We start from the raw sequence: 9,611 nt of genomic DNA, 5'->3' as shown, positions 1-9,611 counted from the left end.
AGGGTCCCTCTAGTGCAGAAAGGTGGCCATTCAGCCTATCAAGTCCGCACCGACCGCAATCCTACCCAAGCCCTGTGCCCGTAACCCCACATATTTACCCTGCTAATCCCCTGACACTGGGGTCAATTTAGCATAGCCAATCCACCGAACCCACACATCTTTTGTCTGTGGGAGGAAAGCCATGCAGACACGGGGGGAATGTGCAAACTCTATACAGACAGTGACCCATAGAACAGTACAGCACAGAACAGGCCCTTCGGCCCACGATGTTGTGCCGAGCTTTATCTGAAACCAAGATCAAGCTATCCCACTCCCTATCATCCTGGTGTGCTCCATGTGCCTATCCAATAACCGCTTAAATGTTCCTAAAGTGTCTGACTCCACTATCACTGCAGGCAGTCCATTCCACACCCCAACCACTCTCTGCGTAAAGAACCTACCTCTGATATCCTTCCTGTATCTCGCACCACGAACCCTATAGTTATGCCCCCTTGTAATAGCTCCATCCACCCGAGGAAATAGTCTTTGAATGTTCACTCTATCCCCTTCATCATTTTATAAACCTCTATTAAGTCTCCCCTCAGCCTCCTCCGCTCCAGAGAGAACAGCCCTAGCTCCCTCAACCTTTCCTCATGAGACCTACCCTCCAAACCAGGCAGCATCCTGGTAAATCTCCTCTGCACTCTTTCCAGCGCTTCCACATCCTTATAGTGAGGTGACCAGAACTGCACACAATACTCCAAATGTGGTCTCACCAAGGTCCTGTACAGTTGCAGCATGACCCCACGGCTCTTAAACACCAACCCCCTGTTAATAAAAGCTAACACACTATAGGCCTTCTTCACAGCTCTATCCACTTGAGTGGCAACCTTTAGAGATCTGTGGATATGAACCCCAAGATCTCTCTGTTCCTCCACAGTCTTCAGAACCCTACCTTTGACCCTGTAATCCACATTTAAATTAGTCCTACCAAAATGAATCACCTCACATTTATCAGGGTTAAACTCCATTTGCCATTTTTCAGCCCAGCTTTGCATCCTATCTATGTCTCTTTGCAGCCTACAACAGCCCTCCACCTCATCCACTACTCCACCAATCTTGGTGTCATCAGCAAATTTACTGATCCACCCTTCAGCCCCCTCCTCTAAGTCATTAATAAAAATCACAAAGAGCAGAGGACCAAGCACTGATCCCTGCGGCACTCTGCTAGCAACCTGCCTCCAATCCGAAAATTTTCCATCCACCACCACCCTCTGTCTTTGATCAGACAGCCAGTTACCTATCCAATCGGCCAACTTTCCCTCTATCCCACACCTCCTCACTTTCATCATAAGCCGACCATGGGGGACCTTATCAAACGCCTTACTAAAATCCATGTATATGACATCAACTGCCCTACCTTCATCAACACACTTAGTTACCTCCTCAAACAATTCTATCAAATTTGTGAGGCACGACTTGCCCTTCACGAATCCATGCTGACTATCCCGGATTAATCCGCATCTTTCTAAATGGTCGTAAATCCCACCCCTAAGGACCTTTTCCATCAATTTACCAACCACCGAAGTCAGACTAACCGGTCTATAATTACCAGGGTCATTTCTATTCCCTTTCTTAAACAGAGGAACAACATTCGCCATTCTCCAGTCCTCTGGCACCATCCCCGTGGGCAGTGAGGACCCAAAGATCAAAGCCAAAGGCTCTGCAATCTCATCCCTTGCCTCCCGAGATGGGAATTGAACCCGGGTCCCTGGCGTTGTGAGGCAGCAGTGCTAACCACTGCGCTACCCTGCGCCACTGCTCTCTCCGAAATGAGAGAGTGCAGAATGTAGTGATACAGCTAGGGTGGAGAGAAAGATCAGTTTAATATATGGTAGGTCCATTCAAAAGTCTGACAGCAGCAGGGAAGAAGCTGTTCTTGAGTTGGTTGGTACGTGACCTCAGACCTTTGTATTTTTTCCTGACAGAAGAAGGTGGAAGAGAGAATGTCCGGGGTGCGTGGGTTCCTTAATTATACTGGCTGCGTTTCCGAGGCAGTGGGAAGTGTAGACAGAGTCAATGGATGGGAGGCTGGTTTGAGTGATGGATTGGGCTTCATTCATGACCCTTTGTAGTTTCTTGCAGTCTTGGGCAGAGCAGGAGCCCCATACCAAGCTGTGTTACAACCAGAAAGAATGCTTTCTATGGTGCATCTGTAAAAGTTGGTGAGAGTCGTAGCTGACATGCCAAATTTCTTTAGTCTTCTGAGAAAGTAGAGGCATTGGTGGGGCTTTCTTAACTATAGCATCGGCATGGGGGGACCAGGACAGGTTGTTGGTGATCTGGACTCTGAAAAACTTGGAGCTCTCGACCATTTCCACTTCGTTCCCGTTGATGTGGACAGGGGCATATTGGATGATTTATTTTGTGTTTGTGGGATCTTGCTGTGTATCTTGTGCAACAGCAATGAGGACACTGAAAATCCTGCAGGACATTGATAGGGTGGATGTTGAGTCGACGTTGAGTCGACGTTTCTCCTTGTGGGAGAATCTAGAGCTCAGTGGTCGCCCATTTCAGATAATTATTTTTTTTCCTCTGAAGGTTGTGTGTGTCTGGAACTCTCCCTCAAAAGGTGGAAGCAAAGTCTGAATATTTAAATCTCTCTCACTGCACTGTCAGTAACACCACAACACGGTGGCACAGTGGTTAGCACTCTAGCCTCACAGTACCAGGGTCCCGGGTTTGATTCCCAGCTTGGGTCACTGTGTGGAGTTTGCACATTCTCCCCGTGTCTGCGTGGGTTTCCTCCAGGTGCCTCGGTTTCCTCCCACAGTCCGAAAGACGTGCTGGTTAGGTGAATTGGCCATGCTAAATTCTCCCTCAGTATGGCGACCGAGGGGTTTTCACAGTAACTTCATTGCAGTGTTAATGTAAGCCTACTTGTGACAAAAGTAAATAAATATACATAGGAGATGTGCTGTGATTGCAAGAACTACATGCTTCCGGTACATGTACGTGCCCTGTCTGTCGTGTTTACGAGTCCAGCTCAAACACAAGTCCTCCTTCAAAATAAGGAAGTAATTGGTGATCCGTTAGAGCAGAACTCAAGTGCTGCTAAAGCTTGTTGAAGCTTTTCATCTTGCACTCATCAGGAACAGGTGCAGTAATCTCTCCTCTGTGAGAATGGGGTGCTGATTGGTTGGAAAGTCTACTCTCATTGGTTGAGGTGTTGCCATGGGGAATAAACCAGAAACTCTCCACTCTTTAGTTTAATTTAAAAATTGGCATCGTGCCTGGACGTGTTCTTTTTGCAGAGGGCAGACCGTGCTTGCAAAACTCAACATCGTGTCCAACATTCGATATGATCCTGTGATTGGACAGCACCGAATAAGCAATCCTGATTGTGCTGAGGATCTCACAAACAAGCAGCTGGAACAGTTGGGCTCGTGGTATGACTCATGAACTAGAAGCTCCATATATCCACACGCAGGACACTCATTTGCAGACAGGGAGAACATTGCCACCCATTGCTCCTCTCCCAACTAAATGAAAGCTTGTTGGGGGTGAGGGCAGCCATTCTTTGATTCATTCCCCCTGGCTTGACAATGCCTTGACAAATCAGAGTCAACTTGCCTGGTTTGGTCGAAACAGTGCTTGGCACTTAACTGTTATGTGGTGCATTCTTCATGGTAACTTGTCTACCTAATCAGAACCCTTTGGCAAATTTTTTTTCCCCATGTGATGTAATTTATTGATTTGGTATTCTTGCAATTTTGTCCTGATGAGTGCAAGATGAAAAGCTTCGACAGTATGTCTCTCTTTCTCAGCTGTAATCAAGTTCTGGATGACCAAACAACTCATTTTAGATTTGGGGTGTGGCTAGGCCGTGAGAATGGGTGATTGGTGAATGGAACTTGGTGCAGGTGAGGTTAAGAGTGCAAGGGGAGGGGGGTGGTGTTGGTTGAACTCAAGTTATTGAATCCCTTATAATTTTCAATATCTCCATCAAACCTCTTCTCACAGGAGAACAACCCCTTCTCCTGTCTCTCCACATAATTGAAGTCCCTCATCCCTGTTCTCGTAAATCTCCTCTGCATGGGGAGTCTAAAACTAGAGGGCACAGGTTTAAGGTGAGAGGGGAAGAGATGCAAAAGTGTCCAGAGGGGCAATTTTTTCACACAGAGGGTGGTGAGTGTCTGGAACAAGCTGCCAGAGGTAGTAGAGGCGGGTACAATTTTGTCTTTTAAAAAGCATTTAGACAGTTACATGGGTACGATGGGTATAGAGGGATATGGGCCAAATGCGGGCAATTGGAATTAGCTTAGGGGTTTTAAAAAAAGGCGGCATGGACAAGTTGGGCCGAAGGGCCTGTTTCCATGCTGTAAACCTCTATGACTATGATCATCTCAAAGGCCTTAAATCCTTTGGGTGATCAGAATTAGACACAAACTCCAGCTGAGGCTTCGCCAGTGTTTTATCTTTGCAAACATATGTACAAGTTCCTTGCTTTCACACATTATCTCAGTCCCGTGGCTCCGCTGTGAACCTCAAGGTTCTGGGTTCAGGATCCACTCCAGGGCTTGAGCACAAAAATCACGGCTCGCATTGCAGTGCAGTGCTGAGGAAGTGCAGCACTGTTAGAGGTGCAGTCCTGTCACTGAGGTGTGAAAACAAGGCCTCATCTCCCTGTTCGAGTTTCTGCTCATGATTCTATTGTGGGATCTTGCTGTGCATAGATATGGCATTGCGACCCAGGATCATGTTGAATGGTGGAGTGGGATTGAAGGGTCGAATGGCCTACTCCTACTCCTAGTTTCTATGTTTCTGTGTTTAATGATCTCTGGATCCTGAAGCCTTCATGGACCTCATCTATGTCCAGCTTTTAGATGGTGTCCAGTTAGAATCGTACAGCACAGAAAAAGCCATTTGGCCCATCTATCCTTTGAGGTCCAAAGTGGATGACTTAAAGAACAAAGAACAGTACAGCACAGGGAACAGGCCCTTCGGCCCTCCAAGCCTGTGCTGATCACATTGTCCTATCTAAACCAACCGCCTGTATCCCTCTATTCCCCGTCTGTTCATGTGTCTATCCAGATAAATCTTAAATGTAACTAACGTAACTGCCTCAACCACCTCACTTGGCAGTGCATTCCAGGCCCCCACCACCCTCTGTGGAAAAAACTTACCCCGCACATCTCCACTGAACCTTTCCCCCATTATGTTGAATTTGTGCCCCCTTCGTAAGAAGTCTCACAACACCAGGTTCAAGTCCAACAGGTTTATTTGGAATCACGAGCTTTCGGAGCGCTGCTCCTTCATCAGCCCACTCATCTGGTGAAGGAGCAGCACTACGAAAACTCATGATTCCAAACAAAACTGTTGGGCTTTAACCTGGTGTCGTGAGACTTCTTACTGTGCTTACCCCAGTCCAACGCCGGCATCTCCACATCTTGTGCCCCTTGTAAATGTCATTTCTCCCCTGGGAAAAAGCTTCCAACTGTTCATCTTTTCTATGACTTCAGACATGAGAATCCATTTGCCCATTCACTTAATCTGATGATATCGTTTCGTAATTTCATGTTTCCACCTTCACCACTCACAATGTTGCATAGCTTTGTCTCATCAGCAAATTTGAATATGTGCCTTTCTATCACATTTGCTAATTTGTTAGTGAAACTGGTGAAATGTTGAAGCCTCAACAACAGATTATTGTGGGAAACCACGAGTCCCATTCTGTCAAAACCTGCCCATTGTCTCGAATCCCGCCACGGCAGGGGGTGGCATTGAATTTTTAAAAAATCTGGAATTAAGAATCTACTGATGATCATGAAACCATTGTCGATTGTCGGAAAAATCCATCTGGTTCACTAACGCCCTTTCGGGAAGGAAATCTGCTGTCCTTACCTGGTCTGGCCTACATGTGACTCCAGAGCCACAGCAATGTGGTTGACTCTCAATTATCCTTGGGAAACCAGGGATGGGCAATAAATGCTGGCCAGCCAGCGATGCCCTTGTCCCATGCATGAACAAAAGTACAGAACAGGAACAGACCCTTCGGCCCACCAAGCCTGTGCCGATCGCGTTGTCCTATCTAGACCAAATGCCCCCTGTATCCCTCTATTCCCTGTCTGTTCATGTGTCTATCCAGATAAGTCTTAAATGAATAAAAACAAGATGTTGCTCAGCCAATTTCCAAACCAATTTGCTCTCAATTCCATAGTCATTAACTTGTGGCTCACAGTGAGATACTTTAACAAATGCCTTCGGCAAATCCATGTAACTAACGTGCATTCTCTTGTCCATTAATTTAGTCAGCTAGAAGCTCCATGTTTAAGTCCCATCACAGGAGCTGGTGACCAAGGAAGGTGCGTGCACTCATAATGAGGTCAAACAGCTCGAGTATCAATATCACCACAACATGGTATCTACCTCCTCAGGCGAGGGTAAATGGCCCTGTGACCACTACTACAAAGACAAACAGGGGAGGGAGCTTTCTCCAGTGCCCTGGAGCTAATATATGTCCTTTCAGCAACATTTAAACAGGTTATTCTCACACCGCTCTTGGAGGGAGCTTGCTGTGCACAAGTTGGCTGCTGGACTTCCTGTATTGCCACGGTGACTGCAATTCATTGGCTGCAAAGAGATTTGAAAGGGGCTTTATGAGTGCAAATTCTTCTTTAATTTTCCATAAACTGCAAAGCAGTTGTTTAAACCCCTTCGCCCCCTGTCCCACTTTGGAGAGCCGCAGCCCAGTCTACCCGATCACACTTCCAGCAACCAAGGCAGCTTCGCGGACAAGTCCTGCTGTGGTGTTCATCTTTCAGACCATGATAAGCAGCCTGCAGTTCAGCCTTTAACCAGCAGGTGGTGGTATTGCTCTGAGTTGTCAGTTCAATCCTCACCACACAAAATAACAGGAATGTGGACACGAGAGAGAGACTTTGCCAAGTGCCATTTTGTGGTAAATTTAAAATATATTGAGAAATCCGATGGTAAAAGGGTGTGGATGCTGTAGTCAGCTGATGTTTTCATGACCACAGAGTCACAAAATCCTACAGTGCAGAAGAGGCCCTTCAGCCCATCGAGTCTGCACTGATGCATGAAAGGCCCTGCTGACCTGGCCACCTAATCCCACCTGCCAGCACTTGGCCCATAGCCTGGAATGTTCCGACGTGCCAAGTACTCATCCAGGTACTTTTTAAAGGATGTGAGGCATCCCGCCTCCACCACCCTCCCAGGCAGCGCATTCCAGACCCTCACCACCCTCTGGGTAAAAAAGGTTTTTCCTCAAATTCCCCCTCAACCTCCCATCCCTCACTTTTAACTTGTGTCGCCTCGTAACTGACCCGTCAACTAAGGGGAACAGCTGCTCCTTATCCACTCTGTCCATGCCCCTCATAATCTTGAACACCTCGATCAGGTCGCCCCTCAGTCTCCTCTGCTCCAGAGAAAACAATAAGAGTTTTAACAACACCAGGTTAAAGTCCAACAGGTTTATTTGCTACCAAATAAACCTGTTGGACTTTAACCTGGTGTTGTTAAAACTCTTACTGTGTTCACCCCAGTCCAACGCCGGCATCTCCACACCAGAGAAAGAACAAAGAACAATACAGCACAGGAACAGGCCCTTCGGCCCTCCAAGCCCGTGCCGCTCCCTGGTCCAAACTAGACCATTCTTTTGTATCCCTCCATTCCCACTCCGTTCATGTGGCTATCTAAATAAGTCTTAAACGTTCCCAGTGTGTCCGCCTCCACCACCTTGCCTGGCAGCGCATTCCAGGCCCCCACCACCCTCTGTGTAAAATATGTCCTTCTGATATCAGTGTTAAACCTCCCCCTCTTCACCTTGAACCTATGACCCCTCGTGAACGTCACCACCGACCTGGGGAAAAGCTTCCCACCGTTCACCCTATCTATGCCTTTCATAATTTTATACACCTCTATTAAGTCTCCCCTCATCCTCCGTCTTTCCAGGGAGAACAACCCCAGTTTACCCAATCTCTCCTCATAACTAAGCCCCTCCATACCAGGTAACATCCTGGTAAACCTCCTCTGTACTCTCTCCAAAGCCTCCACGTCCTTCTGGTAGTGTGGCGACCAGAACTGGACGCAGTATTCCAAATGCGGCCGAACCAACGTTCTATACATCTGCAACATCAGACCCCAACTTTTATACTCTATGCCCCATCCTATAAAGGCAAGCATGCCATATGCCTTCTTTACCACCTTCTCCACCTGTGACGTCACCTTCAAGGATCTGTGGACTTGCACACCCAGGTCCCTCTGCGTATCTACACCCTTTATGGTTCTGCCATTTATCGTATAGCTCCTCCCTACATTATTTCTACCAAAATGCATCACTTCGCATTTATCAGGATTGAACTCCATCTGCAATTTCTTTGCCCAAATTTCCAGCCTATCTATATCCTTCTGTAGCCTCTGACAATGCTCCTCACTATCTGCAAGTCCTGCCAATTTTAGAAAACAACCCAAGCCTATCCAACTTCTCCTTATAACTTAAATGCTCGATCCCAGGCAGCATCCTGGTGAATCTCCTCTGCATCCCCTCCAGTGCAATCACATCCTGTGGTGAACCATCGTTGGTTACCACTGTGGGGTTATTCCAATGTTGCTGTTGGGTTAGGGTGTTGACACTGTGGGGTTGTTATAATGTTGTTGTTGGGTTAGGGTGTTTACACTGTGGGATTAATACACCTGTGGTGGATGCTGTTATGGCACATCCCGGTCGGGCCCCGCCTCCTGGGAGAGGTATAAGACCCTCTGCTCAGGCGGGACCCCTCCAGTCTGGATTGGTGTACTCGTGTTAGAAAGTTCCATTGTTTGTCAATAAAAGCCTTCAATCGCTGAAGCCTTGTACCTCGTGCTTGATTGTCGCGCATCAATTTTATTGACAAACACAAAACTCTCGACAGTAAAGAGAGTATGAAGCAAATGCTGAAACCAGAGCGTCTGACGCTGGACCCACGTGCGGTCGGTGCCTCTAACACCTTCGACCACTGGCTGAAGTGTTTCGAGGACTACCTGGCGGCCTCTGCAGCAGTTACTACGGACAACGACAGACTCCAGGTCCTCCACGCGAGGGTAAGCGACACGGTCTACCTCGCGATTCGTGCGGCCACCACTTACCCGAGGGCCACCGAGCTCTTGAAAAAACGACACACGAGACCACCCAACGAGATTCACGCTCGTTACCTCCTCGCTACACGACGTCGGCAGTCGGGCGAAACCATGGAGGACTACGCCAATGAGCTCTTGCAGCTTGCCAGGGGCTGCGACTGCAAAGCTGTGTCGGCTGAGCAGTACATGTACGACCTCGCCCGAGATGCGTTTGTAGCAGGGGTAGGGTCCTCGTACATCCGGCTTAAGCTACTGGAGAAAGGGAACCTCAACCTGACCCAAGCGATGGAGATGGCTGAGATGCTGGAGGCAGCGTCAAAAAGCTTGGCTCTGTACCCCGAAGACCACGTGGAGACAACGTGGCAGGAGCAGGCACAAATCCCTCCTCGCCCCACGGGCTCGCGCTCCCATATCGACCCGACGACGGCGGCAGCTCCAGGCGGCCAGCGGTGCTATTTTTGCGGAGGAGCCAAGCATCCACGGCAACAGTGTCC

Source organism: Mustelus asterias, chromosome 10 (genome assembly GCF_964213995.1).
Source record: "Mustelus asterias chromosome 10, sMusAst1.hap1.1, whole genome shotgun sequence".
Lineage (NCBI taxonomy): Eukaryota > Metazoa > Chordata > Chondrichthyes > Carcharhiniformes > Triakidae > Mustelus > Mustelus asterias.
This window is presented reverse-complemented; position numbering follows the sequence as displayed.